The sequence below is a fragment of the Choloepus didactylus genome, chromosome 18 (genome assembly GCF_015220235.1).
Source record: "Choloepus didactylus isolate mChoDid1 chromosome 18, mChoDid1.pri, whole genome shotgun sequence".
NCBI classification, from domain to species: domain Eukaryota; kingdom Metazoa; phylum Chordata; class Mammalia; order Pilosa; family Megalonychidae; genus Choloepus; species Choloepus didactylus.
The window spans coordinates 18,948,050-18,967,085 of NC_051324.1; the positions used below are offsets into that span (position 1 = coordinate 18,948,050).

Consider the following 19,036-nt stretch of genomic DNA (forward strand, 5'->3'; position numbering starts at 1 on the left):
CTAGTTAAAGCCTCATGTATGTACTGTCCTGATTGAAATGGGATCATTTGTGGTGTGGAACTATAGGAGAACTTTATACATAACAAATAAGACATGCAAGGAAGCTGTAAATATGAAGTCTCCTAGATGTGTGCTAAGGGACACTCCTCTATTCACTCAAGATGTCAAAGGATCCCTAACAATCACTCTATCTTTTGGAATCTTAGTGTTAAAGAGACCTTAAACATCACCTACTCCCACTAAATGCTAGAATCTGCTCAGAAATAGCCACTTAGCCCATGGCTCAATTATCAGTTTGGATGCCTTCCGAGATGGGGAACTTACTTCCTCACTGGCCCTCTTCACTGGCAGAGCATTTAGTCTCCTGACAGCCAGCCTGGCTCATCTCTGACTCTTTTTATTCCCAGGCTCCTGACCTGGACAATCCATATTCCTTTGTACAGAAACCTCATAATAATACATCCCCTCACTCTTCCATCTCGTGTGTGAACAGCATCAAGGGGCTGGCCACAAGTGAGTCTCCTATCCCTGTAGACATGGGGTGGGGTGAGGTTGTTCCTGGGATTGGGGGCAAAGCAAGACCCTGATGGAGGTGACTGGGGCTCCTGAGGAACAGCTAAGACTTGTATACTTTACATTTTGTCTGACTGTATTCTGATGATAAATTTCTAGAACTAGAATTGTTCCATTAAATACATGTCCTTTTAAAAAAGTGTTCATGCAATATATTGTCAAAAGTGTCTTCAGGATTGTCATTTTGACACAAGAAGCAGAAAGATATGAAGCTCAGTGATAGGCAGAGATTTTTGATGGGCCCTGATTGACATTTTAAGGCATTTGGAATTTATTCTGTATATAATGACATGATATTGAATGATTATTAGTTTTAACTTTTATTATTTTTTTAAAAAATATCATGTAGTTCTTATAGAATGTCAGAGGACAAATAAGCCAAAAATAATTGCCTGTATTTTCACCATCCAAATAGAGCTGTTATTCATATTTTGTGTAAGTTGTAGACTTTGATATCTGCTAATATACCTTTATTGTTCTAGTTTGCTAATGCTGCAGAATGCAAAACACCAGAGATGGACTGGCTTTTGTAAAAAAAGGGGGTTTATTTGGCTACACAGTTACAGTCTTAAGGCCATAAAGTGTCCAAGGCAACACATCAGTAATCGGGTACCTTCACTGGAGGATGGCCAATAGCATCCGGAAAACCTCTGCCAGCTGGGAAGGCACGTGGCTGGCTTCTGCTCCAAAGTTCTGGTTTCAAAATGGCTTTCTCCCAGGACATTCCTCTCTAGCAAGCTTGCTCCTCTTCAAAACGTCACTCACAGCTGCACTGAGTTCTGTCTCTGAGTCAGCACGTTTATATGGCTCCACTGATCAAGGCCCACCCTCAATGGGTGGGGCCACACCTCCATGGAAATATCCCATCAGTTATCATCTACAGTTGGGTGGGGCGCATCTCGATGCAAACAACCTAATTCAAACATTCCAACTTAATCCCCACTATTCTGTCTGCCCCACAAGATTGCATCAAAGAATATGGCTTTTTCTGGGGGACATAATACATTCAAACTGGCACATTTATTTTTAAAAATGAAGCAAATTTTTTTGAAATTTGCTTTTTCATTTAACAATCATATCTTCTTTCCATGTTAATAAATATTCAGCTACATTACTATTTAATGCCTGCACAGTACTCCAGTGTTTAATTCAATGAATATACCACAATTTATTGATGAAATTTCTTATTATTTTATATTTAGGTTTCAGTTTTTCGCATTGTCTACAAGATGACATTAAATCTCTTTAGATGTATATCTTTTTCTTTTTATTTGATTATTCCTGAGGGCCTACCCCAAATGTGAAATTGCTTGTCCCAAAACTTTTTGTCCTTGTGTCTAAAGTGAGTTTCTTGTAGACAGCATATAGATGGGTCCTGGTTTTTAATCCATTCTGCCAGTCTGTGTCTTTTTATTGGGGAGTTTAATCCATTTACATTTAGTGTTATTACTGTAAGGGCAGTACTTTCTACTACCATTTTGTTTTTTGGAATTTATATGTCATATCTTATTTTTTCCTCTCCTTTTACCTTTCCTGATAATCATTTCTGCACTCTTCTCCAACTCTCTCTCTCCTGTCTTTTCCTATCAGCCTGTAGCACTCCCCTTAGTATTTCTTGTAGTGCCGGTCTCTTATTCACAAACTCTCTCAGTGTCTGTTTGTCTGAAAATGTTTTAATCTCTGCCTCATTTTTGAAGGAAAGTTTTGCTGGATATAGAATTCTTGGTTGGCAGTTTTTCTCTCTCAGTATCTTAAATATATCATGCCACTGTCTTCTTGCCTCCATGGTTTCTGCAGAGAAATCTGTACATAGTTGTATTGACCTTCCCTTGTATGTGATGGATCACTTTTCTCTTGCTGCTTTCAGAATCCTCTCTTTGTCTTTGACATTGGACAATCTGACCAGTAAGTGTCTTGGAGTAGGTCTATTGGGATCTATTCTATTTGGGGTACGTTGTACTTCTTGAATATCTAATTTTCTGTCTTTTATAAGAGTTGGGAAATTTTCAGTGAATATGTCTTCTATTGTTCTTTCTGCCCCTTTTCCCCTCTCTTCTCCTTCTGGGATACCCATAACACGTATATTTGTGTGTTTCATGTTGTCACTCAGCTCCCTAAGACCCTGCTCATATTTTTCCTTTTTTTTCACCATCTGCTTTTTTGTGTGTATGAATTCGAATGACCTGTCTTCCAGTTCACTGATCCTTTCTTCTGCCTGTTCAAATCTACTGTTGTGTCCCTCCATTGTGTTTTTCATCTCCTCCATTGTGGCCTTCATTCCCATGAGTTCTGCAATTTGTTTTTTTAAGTTTATGAATTCTTCTTTATGGTCATCCAGTGTCTTCTTTGTATCCTTCAGCTCTTTTCCTATATCTTCCTTCATTTCATCGAATTTATTTAGCATTAGTTGCCTCCACTCCTGTATCTCAGCTGAGTTATTAGTTTGTTCCTTTAGCTGGTCCATGTTTTCATGTTTCCTGGTATGGCTTGTTATCTTAAGTTGTCTAGGCATCTGATTTTCTTGATTAGTTTATTTTGGAGCTTGTTTTCTATCTTTTACCTAGTGGTTTTCTTGTTTGGCTTTGTTCTCTGGCCTCTGTTATTCAGTTCAACTTATTCTAGATCTCTAACTTAGGTTCTATTTAGTTGATCAGAATTTTTCCCCTCTTGTTTTTTCTGTTTCTTGCTCTGCCTCTATGTCACCTTTTTGTGAGTGGGTCTCCTCAGATATGGTTGACCCTAGTCAGATTTTCCCAGTCTAGTGAGGCCCAGGTCTCATTGGGAGTTTATGGAGTTTTCCTAAGAATGAGACCCTCCTATGAGGCCTTTAGAATTGGTGCTTTTCCTCTCCTGTACAGCAGGTGGTGCTTGCCAGCCTGCAGATCCCCCACCAGTGTAAGGAGGTATGTGGACTTCAGTTCTCCTGGTGACTCTGATCCTGTCAGGGGCATAGCTGACTGAAGCCAGAATCTGAATTCCAGCCCTGGGGTCTGAATTCCCAAAAGTAGGACTGCCAGTTGAACTGGACCTCCCTACACTCTCCCAATCCTCAGAACTCCAGTTATCTCTCAGGGGCACTATTGCCTTCTCCCCTCTCCTCTTTGGGGCCTCTCCAGGTAGATTCCTTGGTCAGCCTGAGTTGCCAATTAAAGAAGGGGGTGGAGACCTTCAGTAGTGAATACAGATCTCAAAGACACTGTGGGTGCTTTGTCTCCCCCCAAGCCCAGCCTAGTCCTTCAACCTGGGCTTTCCGATAGAAAATAACCACATATATTACTTTTAGATTTAAAAAAAATCAGGAAAAGGAAAAAAAAAAAAAAAGAGTCTCTTTTAAAAGTCTTTCCCCAGCCTGGAAGTTTAGTCAGTGTCAGAATAGAGCATTTAAACATATGCTTTGGGCTATTGTCTGATAATTACTCTTCAACAGCTTCAGTTCCACCCCTGCCGGGGGCTATTGAAATGCAAAAGGATAAGGGGTCAGTGAGAAGCCAGAAGGGACAAAATGTAGGGAAAAAAAATGGCTTTTTTTGGAGTCTGGGAATGGGTGCCTGCTTTTACATGCCCCCACTTCTCCAAGCCCAGCCCTCCTTTAGCACCCCAGCTCCCAAAATTAGTTAATTAACTTGTTAATTAATTCTGCAGTTGAGGCTGGGTTGAGCCTCCCTTCTTGCCATCAGCAGATTGCTGTTTTTTGGGTTTTTTTATCCCCCTTTCAGGGAGCCAGCAGCAAGGCAGTCTGTGAGGTCTGTGTGGGGAGGGGCGCCAGACCCCTGGTCTGGGGAACTTACAATGTTCCCTGCGATCTCAGCTTTTCCTCCAATTCCAAATTTGCATCCGATGTGTGACTGGTTACTGGAGACCCCCAAAACACTGTTTCATATAGTTCTTGGGTAATTGCCAGCTGCTCTAGGGGAAAGACAAAATTCTGCTCTTCACCACTCTGCCATCTTGCCTGCAAATAACTTGTCCCAAAACTTTTTATTGTCATGGCCATTTTATTCAAATTGCCCTCCAAATCTTTACCAAACTATGCTTTCACCACAGGGGCACAAGCACTTGCTTTTTTCTTGTGTGTAATGATTTGTTTCATGTGATGTGGAAGGAGAGGATGCTTAGCTAGTTTTTAAGGATAATAGGTAAAAGCAAAAGTAATATTGTCCTTCTTGAGTCACATTTTGCCAGTTAACATTGTCCTAAAAAGGGGATGGGATTAGATTTCTGGTACCTAAAAATCTTGGAAGCAGATAACCAATAAAAATAATGTCCAGCATCTGACATGTTGACCTCAGGTGCATCATAAACCTGAGGAACAAGCCTCCCCCTCCACTGTCATGATGGCAGAAGGTGCTAAAAGATGGGGAATATGCCAGAGGTGGGGGCTGCTGCAGTGAGTGTCTCATCCCCACCTGATGGGAGGGCAAGGGTCCCATGGGAGTCCAAGCCCCACAAGGAGTCACTTCCTCCACACCCACCCAGAAGGGGGCATCCAGATCAGTGGAGCACCCTGCCCTGGGCAGAGCAGGGGACAGAGGCAGAGTGGCAGGTGGGGCCCCTGTTCCCTTCTCAGTCATTTAAAATCTGAAGTTTAACACAGGTGCTTAATTTGGCCTTTGAGCTCCAGCCTCTTGTATAACTCTTGCCCCTGCAGGGAAGGCAGTCATTACCCCATGGTCTAGTTAAGAGGTCAGAGACCTGAGTTCTGCTTATATGTTCTGGAGAGAAAAAAAACAAGATGACTTGATCTCAACTGAAAGCAAATGACTACAGTGACCATGGCAGCACCTCCCACCCCAGACAGCAGTATTACTGTTTAAAAAGTGATATAAGTAGTCTGGAAGTTGTCAGAAATAAAGCGGTACCTGTAAGGGAATAAACGCTCACTCAGTTCTGGAGGAGAAAAGAATTTATTTATGATCTTGCAAGATAGGGCATCCAGCCAAACATGTGGAAGGCTGGCACGCCAGAGGAAGAGAATGGCGATCTTTAAATCTCCTACTCCTAATTCACAAGTCCCTCCCCTGTTTCCCCATTGACTGGGTACTACAGAGGTTACAGCCTATCCAAGAACACTAATTCATCTTTTGAGATTTTAATTTGTACAACCAATCCCAGAGAGCCAACTAGGTCATTATTGAGATTTTGAACTGATCAGCCTATCCCCCCCCATTTTTTTTTTTTTTTTTTTTTTGCTGTGAGTTCCCTCCTCTGATTTTACCTCATATCTCTTTACATTCCAGTAACTATGGTTACTTTTCCATATAAGGAGCAGGCAGATTCTCTCTTCTCTTTGTCTGGGGCTTGTTTAAACTGGTTTTGCCTCCATTTCCCTTATTCCATGCTGTCTCTATGTGAAAACTAAACTTATTCCTTTCTTACAGAAGTGACATGTGGAGGGCAGGCAGAGACAATGAAGGTCTTTGGATTTCTGGGGTTAGAACACAGTTTTTCTGTGCTGAATATCTGCCTCTGGGTTTTAGTACCAGGTTCTCGGTTTAAGGCACAATCTGCTCTTGCTTTAGCTACCTTAAGGCTATCTGAAGCAGTGTCCATTTCCTCATGTCCTCACCAACACTATTTGTTATCCTTTAAATAAATTATTGTTTACCTTGTGGTAAAAAAATAATTGCAGCCCATTTGTGTCCCATTGCTTTAATTTGAATTGTCTGATGTAGTGAGGTTTATCTTTTTCCTTGTAATTGTAAGTATTCTGCATATCTTTTGTCAGTTGGGCTTGTGCATTTTTAAATTATCCTGTGCATTGTTCAATTTCTACATTTCTTCCTGGGTGGTTGTCTTTCTCTGACTGAATCTATGTCTATATCATGTATATCTGTACTTATCTACAGCTAGCCACATATATACCCAAACTCATTCTTCCATTCATTGTGACTGTAATATTTTTATCAAATCATCATTTACATTATTCCAATTTAATATTATGGAAAGTTTCAGGATTCATATAATAAACATCATATATCTACCATTCAGTGTAACAAATAGAACTCACTGCCTTTATCTGTTGCAGGATAACTATGACCCTTTATTTTGTGTTTTTCATTTCATTTGTTTTCTTCATAGTTTTATTACATTTGTATGCTTGGGAGATGGAATCATGTTCCCCTTAAAGTCATGTTCAAGTCCTAACCCTTGTCCTGTAGTTGAACGTGATTGTGAGTGGGGTCTTCAAAGAGCCTGTTATGATGAAACTAAACTGAGATATGATGGGCTTAATTTGGTAGTACCCATTAATAAGGAAAGGAGCCTAATAAACAATGGAAATTCAGATGCAGAAACAGAAACCAGAGGAGAGAGATAGCCTTATATCCAAAGGAGAGAGTGATTGGTAGCCCAACCACACCAGAACCCAACAGGCTTTGGAGAACACATGGCCTGACAAGATCACAATGTTGGATACTAGCCTAAAAAATGGTGAGTCAATGAATTCCTGTTGTTTAAGCCAACTGGGTTGGGTATTTGTCATAGTAGCCCTCGAAAACTAAGACAGTATATACCCTTAAATATGTGTATTATTTATGTTTACAAATTTGAAAAACTTAAGGTATATTGTATCATGTTTCTCATCAACTTTTTGTACCAGTTCTATTGATGGACAACTTATATGCAATGAATGCAACCCCTTTAAAGCATATAATTTGATGAGTTCTGGAAAATGTATATTTTAATGTAACTACCACCAAATCAAAATCAGCATATTTTCCTCATAGCCAAGAGTTTATTCTATTTCCCTTCATTACAGTATATCTGCCAGGAGTGCAGAGACTTTTGTCTATTTTGTTCACAGCCCTATAGCCAGTGCACTAGAAGGATGTCTGAGTCATAGAATTAATTCAATACAATTTATTTGAAGGAAGAACTAATGAATGAATTGGGTAGGGCTGTCCTTGCAGGACAAACTCTAAAACCAATCTCCTGGCACAAGAGATAGATAGGTGGCTGTCAGGTTTAGGCCCTGGGCCCTCACCCCACCCCTGCCCTTAGAAATTCTGCAAGTCCCCAGTGAGCCACTGCCCTCCTGCCCTCAGGAATTCTTCAAGTTTGGGAAAACATTTAAAATTTTCATCACTTCTGATCTTCAAAGCAGCCACTGAGAAAATGCCAACTTAGACCTGCCAGCTCCCAGACCCTGGACAAAGAACTTCGCACCAAGCATCCTATATAAGCCTTACTGTTCTGCTTGCTCAGGGCTGTTGCCATCTTAGACTTCAGCCCACATGCACATGGCTGGACAATAAAAACTTCTTTAATCAAGTTTCTGTCTCTTCTCTTCCTGATCAAAGAACCTAACAGTGGCTATGGAAAAATTTTTCTGGTGTCTGCCTAATTGGACATATTTCTTAGCCAGAAACATAGGGAAGAAGAGATTCTACCACATCTCATCTCAGTGACCTCCTCCCTGCAAGGACCCACCACAGGGCACCCTGCACATTGGGGTTCCTGAGGCTGTAGATGAGTGGGTTCAGCATGGGGTTGATAATGCTGTTGAAAATCCTGACCCCTTTATCCTTTTATGAAGCCTCCACTGAACCAAGACATATGTAGTTGAAGATTCTTGTTCCATAGAATAGGAAAACCACAGTAAGGTGGGAGCTACACGTGGAGAAAGCCTTTCTCCTGCATTCCACTGAGTACATTTGTAGAACTGCAGCTGCTACATGGATGTAGGAGGTGATGATGAGAACCACAGGGGTGCCTGCCAGTATGAAACCCATACCAAAGAGCAGCAGCTCATTGAGTTGAGTGCTGGAGCAGGATAGCTGGAAGAGCTGTGGTACATCACAGGAGAAGTGACTGACCTCATTGGGAACACAGAATTTGACGGTGCTTAGGGCAATAGTGTGTGTAAGTGCATTGGTGAGGGATCAAGTCCAGCACATGGCCACCAATATCCTCTGGACTGCTTGGCTCATGTGGGTGCTATAGGTGAGGGGACAGCAGATGGCCAGGAATCTGTCATGGGCCATGGCTGTCAACAAGAAGCAGTCCACCCCACCCAGGAGGTGGAAGAAGAAGAGCTGTGAGATGCAGGAATTGTGGGCAATTGTACACTTGTTGAACAGGAGTTGACCCAACGTTGAAGGAACAGTGACGGTGATACATCCGGCATCCAGTGCTGATAGATTCCCAAGAAAGAAGTACATGGGGGTGTGGAGTTTGGGCTCCACAAAGATGGCAGCCAGGATGCTGAGGTTGCCTCCAACTGTGACCAGGTAGGCAAAGAGGAAGAAAACAAAGAGCACAGATTGCAGCTCTCCTGTTTCAGCTAGTCCCAAAAGAATGAACTCAGTAACTGCTGTCCTGTTGGTCCCAGCTTCTGGCTCCATGAGTCACCACAAGAAAATTTTGAAAAAATGGAGGAATTAGTCCACTCAATTCACATATTCAGCATATATGTTTTAAGGCTTCTCACTGCAAAGCCCCCTAGTAAATTTCCAGTTGTAAGGTGAAGATTTTCTGACTCCCCAGGCCACACATCACTCATGGGCCTCCTCCATCACCTTAATCTCTTTACCCTGCTTTCAGCAGAGATGCCCAATGCCACCAATACCTTGTCTCTCCCATCCTCTACTAACTGAAGGAGCCAGAATACTTGAGAAAATACATAAAGATAAAAGTGGAGTTATTCTTTGGATGTGGCAAGAGTAAGATGAAATATTCTTCATTTTCCTCTGAGGGATCACTGCAAACCAATAAGCAGATTTCAGTAGAATAAGCAGTTATATTCCTCACAGAAACAAGAAAGCATTTGAAAACAAAACTTAAATTTCAAACTTTCTTGAAATAGTAAAGATCAAGAGAAGGTATGAGAATAATCAGAGAGAAAACCCTCACTACAGAAGATATAGTAGATGTTTATTAAGTATGCATCACTAGATCAAAAAAAGAGAGAGAAAAATACAGTCTATCAGTCAAATGTTAATATAAAATCCTAAATATTAACAAATCTAATTCAGTACTACATTGCAAAAATAATTTGCCATAACTATGTGAGATTGATTCGAAGAATGCAAGGATGGATTAAAATTGGTATATTTATGAATATATTTCATGATAATAGATGTAAAAGTGGAGGTTGTATAATCCTTTCCAAACGGTATTTGACTGTAATCAATATTTCTTTTGATTTTTGAAACCTCATAATAAAAATAAAACTAGCACAGCTTCAAAGCCAGGATCATGTATTTGGGAAAACAGAAGATTCCCATATTCATATCACCAAGGTTATTTCACACTTTTTTGAAAGCTGTAGCCAATTCAATTAATCAAGAAATTGAAATAAAAGTTAGATATCAGGAAAGAGTAAAAAAAAATTTGGAAAAATAAAACAATTTACATGGTAAAGGACCTGGAAAAACTCTTTAAAATATCTGGTTATGGGAAAATTGCAAGGTTAGAAACAAAAATCCAATAATATACAATTTTCTTATATACTAACTGTAATCAACTAGAAAATATAATTTTAAAAAGCTAACATTAACTGAAGTAACTTCATGAAAACAAGTAAATTCCTGTGATAAAATGAGATGTAAAACAGAATGCAAAACTGTACACAACCTTTATTCTCAATATTATAACACACACACACACACAGAGTAAGTAAAATAAACACCAAGATATTACTAGTTGTTTTCAAAGAGTGGTAGTCACATAATGGTTTTTAGTTGTTTTCTTTGAATTGCTCTATCTTTCCAAATTATCAGTATTACCTTTATAGTGATCAATAAATGCACATTTCATGAGTGGCTGAGCTATTTCCACCCTCGCCATGACCATGTCCTCATAATGTCAAGGTCCTTGCCTAAAATAAACACCAAGATATTACTAGTTGTTTTCAAAGAGTGGTAGTCACATAATGGTTTTTAGTTGTTTTCTTTGAATTGCTCTATCTTTCCAAATTATCAGTATTACCTTTATAGTGATCAATAAATGCACATTTCATGAGTGGCTGAGCTATTTCCAACCTCGCCATGACCATGTCCTCATAATGTCAAGGTCCTTGCCTTGTGAACAGTCACTTGAATCACGGCAAAGCTTGGGTGGGTCCTGAGTGCAGTCAGCAGCTGCCCCACTCATTTTACTTCCTGTCAACCACACTCTGTTTCCTGTGACCAGCTCTCCCCTTCAGCCTGCAAGTGCCTTTCCTCTGATACCCTCAAGTGATTTCAGTTCATTCTCTGGTCAACAAGTATGTGCCCAGGGTCTCTGAGCCCTCTGTTGTTACCAGTTGTCAAAGAACCACCACATGTGTCTCATGGCTGTTAAAATCCTGAAGTCATTTCTCAGACACTCACTTCTTGCCTTATGCTTTTCTACCTGGAGGTCAGCTAGCTGCTCATTTCTCTTCCAAACTCTATAACAGTGGGTCTCAAACTTCAAAGCACATTGATATTTTCTGGAAATCTTAAAAAGTCCTGATGCAGGGGCCCCAATCCCAGGTCACTTCAACCAGAATCTCTGAGAGTGGGAGTCTGGCATCAGCATTTTTGAAAGCTCCCAAGGTGAATTCCAATGAATCACTGCTCTCTTAGACTCCATTGATTGGGCATTTCCAGCCACCACTTCCACTATTCCTTTCTTGACATTTCCTCAAATTTAAGACAGCCTTTCTCATTTTACTTATATATATAATCCTGAAGAGGAAGAGCCAGTGGTTTAAACAAATTGCAAACAGAGAAATCACAGAAAGTTAAGGTATCTTACACAGCTGTGGGAGTCAATATTTTTGAGTGTAATTCCTGACACCCTCTTAGATTAGATTTTCAATCTGGATGATTATTGAAATCAACTGAAAAGCCCTAAAAGGAAAGTACTGCTGCTCAGGGCTTTCATTAAGAATTATATTAACAGGGTTTGGATGCCCATGATGTTCTGTGGTCCAGTCAGGATAGAGAACATTTGCCTTCTTTGAACCCTGGAACCTGTGATGATGGCATTGTCCTCTCCTCTTCATTGCTTTTCTTCTTACAGGACAAAAAAGGCAACCAACTCTTCCACATTATTCATTCCCCCTTACAGAGACCCCTCCACCTAGGCTTGAAACCAAGGCAATAACTACAGCCTAACCCACATGTCAAGTGGGTAGCATTCATCTCACTGAGCTCTCTATTCCTGCAGAAGGATGCATCCAGTTTGAGGATACCTCAATCACCAACCTGCCTAATGAGGTCTCCATTGTGTGTGTTCAGGCAATTGGGAAGCTGCAGAAGGGGTACCACACGCATGAGAAATAGGATGTGATCTCTGAGATCTCCTTAAAATTCTAAGATTTTTAGAGTTTGAAGGGGGAGATAACCTTCCTCAGGGCTGATCGTCATTGATGAAACTAGCAATTGATAAATGCTTTGCCATAGACAAATCATTGGGTGGATAGCAGCACTTGACTTACCTTATATCAAAGAATGATTACTCCCACTTTCTCTCAACTACATGTTAACATGAGCCATTAGATTGTGATCCTGTGATTTTCTACCTTCTTGCTCATGACTGTTTCTCTATGTGAAAACTCCATATGCCCCAATATTCCAAAACATGATTCAAATGCAGGCCTCTGAATTAATACTTCCCTAAAACTTTTGCATTTTAAAAATTAGTCTCTATTTTACCCCTAAACTCCCACTACACATTATTGCATGGGACTTACTACCATTTACCTTCTAGCACAATCATTTCTCTGTGCAGCCTATGTCCCCTACTTTACTGTAACTGACTTGAAGATGAACAAGTGATTCAGTTTTTCAATAGCAATCCTTATCATTATATTTTCTTTACACTTAGCAGGTACTCAATATTAATCAATTAAATAGATGGTTGGTTAAAATGTTTCTTTCCATGTAAATTTCCCTAAAGAAGAAGGTCTTTCTTATACAGATAAGAAAGACATAGGGATAGAAGAGCAACAGAACAGCTGCTGCCTAACCCCCAGGGGGGCAGAGATGCAGCTTGATTAAAACCCTTGGAATCTGAGGTGAACTCTGATCACCCAGGGAAATCCAGGGTGTCTGACAGGGGCACCATAATGCCCTTCTATGAGGAGCTTCTCTGGCATTACCACTCTCAGGGGCTCATCATGAGTCCCAGGCTCTCCTTACTGAACAGAGACTGGTCCTTATGCTAGAACTCCAACCAAGCCCTTCATGCTCCTGAAGATGAAAAGACTCAACAAAGCCTTCCCTGGAGTGAAGGTTCTAGGATGCATGATGGATTGGGTCATTGCAGGGAGCTGGACTAGTGAATATCCTCATGTGCACACCTAAGAGTGAAGAGAGTAGGTTTCATCCAAGAAGGAGGGGCATGGGGCCCAGAAAATGGGCCAGGACCTCTGGGTTATAGACCCAGCTCTTCCATTAAATACTTTTTCTCCTCCCAGGGGCATCAGTTGCTCCATGTGTAGAGTCTGATTTGAGGAGCTGGCAATGGAAGCCTCTCATTATTTTATAAGGGCAGAAAAAAAGACCCAATAGATAACTCACTTTGGAATGGGCATAGAAGACAGTGAGATTTCCCTTAGGAAAGAAGATGAGAGCCTAAGCAGATTCAGTCAAGTTCCCCCAAAGCATGTAAGGGATTATATGTAAGAAAACAGGGGAAATAACCTGTCTTCTCTATGGTAGGGCTATTTTTAGTACAGTATTATCCTCTGGGTCCTCAGAAATTAGCCCTCCTTGGAAAGAGAGGGATGCAGGGAGTAAACAAGTTGAGCCTAGAGATTCTGGATAGTACTCCAGGGAATGGAAAATAAGTAAGACTTGTAAAGTTTAAATGGAAGAGAGAAAACTGTCATTTGAATATGATCATCTATATGTAAAACCAAGCAAACCACTTGAATTGAGTTCAACTGGATTGTCATTACAAGATGATCATTAAATTCAACATTTCCACACCAATAATAGGCTCATAAAAAAATAAAATGAAAATAGCACCTCATACTCAGAGGTATAAAGTATTCAGGAATAAACTTAACTAAAACATATAACAGTTCTCTGAAGAAATGTTTAATACTTTATTTGAGAGTTAGAAGATAATGTGAAAAATTAGAGAGACATTCCAGGTTGTTGAATGGGACAACAATATAAAGATAACATTCCTACTAAATTAAAATTCAATGCAATCCCAAACAAATTCCAGTCAGAATTTTTTTTTGAGGCCTCAAAAACTAAAGTTTTCATGGACCAATAAATGCTACAGATAACTATGTCAACCTTGAGAAAGAGGGGAAAGGTGGAGGTCTTCTCCTAGCAGATAATAACACTTTCTGCAACCTGCAGTAAGCAAAACATTACATTATTGGTGTAAAACCAGAGAAATGGGATGAACAGAACAGAATAGTAATTTAAGTCATTTTTCCAATGGATTCTCTTTGCTTGTTAGACCTGCTTATAGTATTCAATTATAATTTTCCTCTACTCCCAATATTTTATCATTTATTTCATTTTGTCATCTAATTGCAATAGTTAGAAAAATGTTAAATCATTCAGTTGGTGGTCACCCTGATGCTTTTTTTTTAATAACTCTTTTATGTTTGGTTTGTTTTATTTAACATTAGGTTAGTAAGATTTACTCATAGTGTTTTGTGCCATTGCAATTTGCTTATTCTAACTGTTGAATATAATTCCATTATATAACTATTCCACACTTTATTTTACCATCTCGTTGCTTCAAGTTTGGGGTCATTACAAAATATTGCTGCTATGAAATTCTAGTGCATGTCTTATGGGGGAAATTATGGACTTGTTTCTGCACGCCATTTACCTGGAAATAGAATTGTTGGTTTTTAGGGTGTGTGCATATGTTGAGTTTTTAATACATATTGACAAAGAATTTCCAAAATGGTTGTAATAAATTACACTGATACAGACATGTATCAGAATATCTGTTGCTCCATATCCATGCCAACAATTGGCATCAAAGAATTATTTGTAAATAAAAATAATACTTTATATACTCTTAGTAAGTCAACATTTCCTAATTAACAATATTCTGGGCATCTTCCCATGTAAATAAAGAACTTGTCATCATGTTTTTTAATTTTTTTAAACAGTTTTATTCACACACCATACAATCCATCCAAAGTGTAAAATCAATGGCTCTTGGTATAATCACGTAGTTACTCATTCACCACCACAAACAATATGAGAACATTCTTCTTTCTCCCGAAAAAAAATCCCATGCCCCTTATACCCCCCTATTATTGATGCTTACCCTATTATTGATTCCTTTGTTACAACTGATGAAAGACTATTACAATGTCACTGTTAACTACAGTCTTTAGTTTTCATTAAGTATATTTTTTCCTATATACCACCCCATTATTAATATCTTATAATAGTGATGTACATTTGTTATATTTCCTGTAAGAACTTTCTTATATTTGTGCAATTAACCACACTCATTGTTCATTATATGTTTCTATATGTTATACAGATCCATGTTTTATCCTCCAGCTTTCCTTCTAGTGACATAGACAATCCTATCCTTCCCCTCGCAGCCATATTCACACTCAGCATTGTTAGTTACATTTACAGTATTGTGCTATCATTGCATAGTATTGTGCTATCCATTTCCAAAGATTTACAGTCATCCTTATTAAATGTTATAGATTATCATGCTTTGTTTTTTATATCAAAAGGGAATACTTCTCTAATGTTACATAAAAATGAATAATGGTACACATTGGTTTCAGTTACTTGAATTCCCAAGATATATTCATGATAGGATGCCTCCATTTGTTCCCATTTACTTAGAGTTTTTATTTTGAATGAGTTTTGAGCTTTATTAAATGAATTTTGCCTCCCAAAGAGAAACCATAGAGTTTTTTATCCCCCAAGGAAATTTTATAGGGTGAATTATGTTAATAAATTTCCTAAGATTAAATCCTTATTGAATTCTTCATCAGAATTGGACATTCTTCTAATGTAGTGCTTGATTAATAGTTAGGATTTCTGACTCTAAATTTAAGTGGGATGGAACTTTATTTTCTCACTGTTTTGTTCAGGATGTGCTACAGTGTTATGTTGGATTTTTAAAAATGAGTTAAGAAGTACCTTTTCTCCAAACCCTGACACAATTTCAATTGTATCAAAATTATTTACAAATTTTTTGAACTTTGGAAATAACTAACAGAAAAACTGTTTGAGACCAGCACTTTCTGCAGGGGTATATCTGAAAAATTTTCAACTTATTGATGGACATGGGTCCATGGATTTTCATCTCTTTGAGTCTATTTATATTCAATTGACCCAACAATTTCATCCCAGTTTTCAAGTTTATTTCTATCATTATGCATATTTTTCTTAAATATTTTTAAATTCTTCTCTTTTCTTGTGATTTTCTCCTTTTACTTGTAGTTCTGTGAATTTTTTTATATAATACTGATTAGCACTGTCTTTAGGAATTTCCAGCAGAAACAGTTCTTACATGTCTTAATTTCTTCTGAATTCTATATTATAATTAACTAATTTTTGCTCTTAATTTTCATTGTTTTATCTTTTACTTGGTTTATTTTGTTATTCTATTTCTATATTCTTGAGTTGAAAGCTTTATGAATTAATCCCTATTGTGTTTTATTAATAATGACAAGTTAAAGTTTTAACTTTCTCATGAGCATAGGTTTGTTAGTATCCATAAGTTTCTTCCTAATTTTATTATGAATCTTAATTCACAGGCAGAAATGTGAATAAGGCATAAATGTGCAGATTTACAAGTTAACATAGACACTAACGTAAGCGTGAGGACAAGAAGTATGCCATTGCCAGTCCACAGAGCTCTCCCAACCCTCCTTCCTAATGTCAACACCCAACTATTCTGAACCACTATTCTGACATATTGCTAGCGGAGCTCCCTTTTGCCAAAAAAGATGTTACCAGAGCTCCATTCCAGGCTCACCACCTTGTCACAAGAAGGAATTCAAGGATGAGGCAAGTAGGTATAAGCAAGGGAGAAAAGTTTATTGAGGAAAGTGAAAGTCCATGCTCTAAGGGGTGCACACGGAGCATGCTCAAGAGATGTGCTGGGCACGAGGGGTTTTCATCAGATCCAAGAAAGGGAGGTGGGCTTTGAGATGCTGGTACACTTGGCATGTTGTGATTGGTGAGTAAGCATCCCAATTAAGTAGTGTTAGTAGGCTATTGTTATTACATTCTTGTGATTGGTTAACAAACATGCAGTCCAAGGTTTGTAAGTAAGCTACTGCAGTAGGCTGCATAAACTTGCAAAACAAGGACTGTGACTGGTCATTGTGATTGGCCCATGCCGCATGGGTGCACAATGTATCTTAATTTGTTTAACCTCCTCCTTTCAAGAGCCTGAGTATTCTCACCAGACAACCCCTCCCCACTCCCTGCACCAAGTCCAAAGGTGCCTCAGGGCTTGCAAGTTGTCTTTCCTATATCTAACTTGCCTCAATATGGCAACCACCCATTGCCTGCCTTTATCATTTCACCACCTACATTATATGTTTCCATGACTGATATTTCCAACTTCACTAGATATTGGCAAACTTTTCCCCAAAGCTCTTGTTCTGGTTTGTGTTCAAACCAGCATTAAGTAAGAGTCCCCTTTATTCCATATCTTTACTGGTTGGTATTGTCAGACTTAAAAATGGTCCCAATATTTTGGGTACTTGTAGCTCCCTTTGTGAGTGTGACATATCTTTTTTTGTTGTAAAATGAAACAGAGATACAGAAATCCATATAACATATGTGTAGCTTAGTGTATTATTATAAGGCAACCAGCCTTGTAACAAACACCCAGGTGAAAAATATAAGACTTTGTCAGCCACCCCAGAGCCCTCCTGTGTGTCCATCCCATCACAGTTCTCTCGTGACAGCCAAAAGGAACTGCTGTCCTGAACTTTGCTTCCTTTCATTTCTTTTTAATTTTATCACCCAGATGTTTATCTCTGCACACAAATTTAGTCCTGCTTATTAAAAAAAAATTAGGTATCTCTGAAGCCTTTTTTCAATCTGCAGCTTTTCCTCTTATCCTTTTATTTTTCCTGTAGTTCATCTCTGTAGGAAAATGGCTATTTCCTCTGTGGATTCTCTTAAGTCTGGCTGTGGCTGATGGAACACTTCAGGTGCTTTTCAATGAGTTCTTCTGTCTTCCATATTTTTTTGCAAATTGACAGCTAGATTTGGGCTTGATTAGACTCAGTTTCAGTCCTTTGACAAGACTAGGTGGTGGTAAGTTATTTCATCATGAGGAAACCCACATCTATCATCTAATTTTCTGATGTTAACAGTCATTGATGCTCATTACTAATATCAAATAATTCTTAGAGTGTTTCAAAGTGCTGATATTCCAATTCTATTATTTCATAGTTTTGTAGAGACACTTCCCTCATCTACTCTTTGGTTATCTATTGGTATATCTTATAGAGGTAAAGGAGGAAAAATGCTTGATCCTCAAGTTTATCAGTTTAAAAAACAATGAGTGAACTCCTTCTCAATGTTTAAAGGTGACCACGTAGCTTTTTTTTAATTCATTTTTATTGAGATATATTCACATACCATGCAGTCATACAAAACAAAACATACATTCAATTGCTTACAATACCATTATATAGTTGTGCATTCATCACAAAATTAATTTTTGAGATTTTCATTACCACACACACAAAAATAATAAGAATAAAAATTAAAGTGAAAAAGAACAACTAAAATAAAAAAGAACACTGGGTGCCTTTTTTTCCCCCATTTTTCTACTCATCCATCCATGAATTAGACAAAGGGGAAGGTGGTCAATATGGCTTTCCCAATCACATTGTCACCTCTCCTAAGCTACATTTTTTACAATCATCTTGAAGACTCATGGGTTCTGGGTAGTAGTTTGATAGTTTCAGGTATTTGCTGCTAGCTATTCCAATGCATTAGAACCTAGGAAGGTTGTCTATATTGTGCATAAGAGTGCCCACCAGAGTGACCTCTTGGCTCCTTTTGGAATCTCTCTGCCACTGAAGCTTATTTCATTTTCTTTCACATCCCCCTTTTGGTCAAGAAGATGTTCTCCAACCCACAATGCCAGGTCTAGATTCCTCCGCAGGAGTCATACTCCACATTGCCAAGGAGATTCACTCCCCTGGGTGTCAGACCCCATGTAGGCAGGAGGGCAGTGATTTCACGTGCCAAGTTGGCTTAGCTAGAGAGAGAGGGCCACATCTGAGCAACAAAGAGGCATTCAGGAGGAGGCTCTTAGGCATGATTTTAAGGAGACCTAGCCTTTCCTTTGCAGCTACAGCCTTCCCAAGAGCAAGTCCCGTGGTAGAGGGCTCAACCCATCAAACCACCAGTCCCCTATGTCTGTGAGCACATTAGCAACCATCGCGGTGGGGAAGCCCAATACCCCTGCATTCTCCACCAACTCCTCAAGGGGGATCTGCATATTTTTTATTGTTTTTTAATTAATTTTTTCTTAAATCAAGTATATCAAAAAAAATTTTAAAAAACAT

General features: G+C 38.9%; 1 pseudogene; it reads right to left on the reverse strand.

The window, feature by feature from the left end:
* Positions 1-7,967: 7,967 nt before the first annotated feature.
* On the reverse strand, positions 7,968-8,927 carry LOC119514664 (annotated as a pseudogene).
* Positions 8,928-19,036: the final 10,109 nt, after the last annotated feature.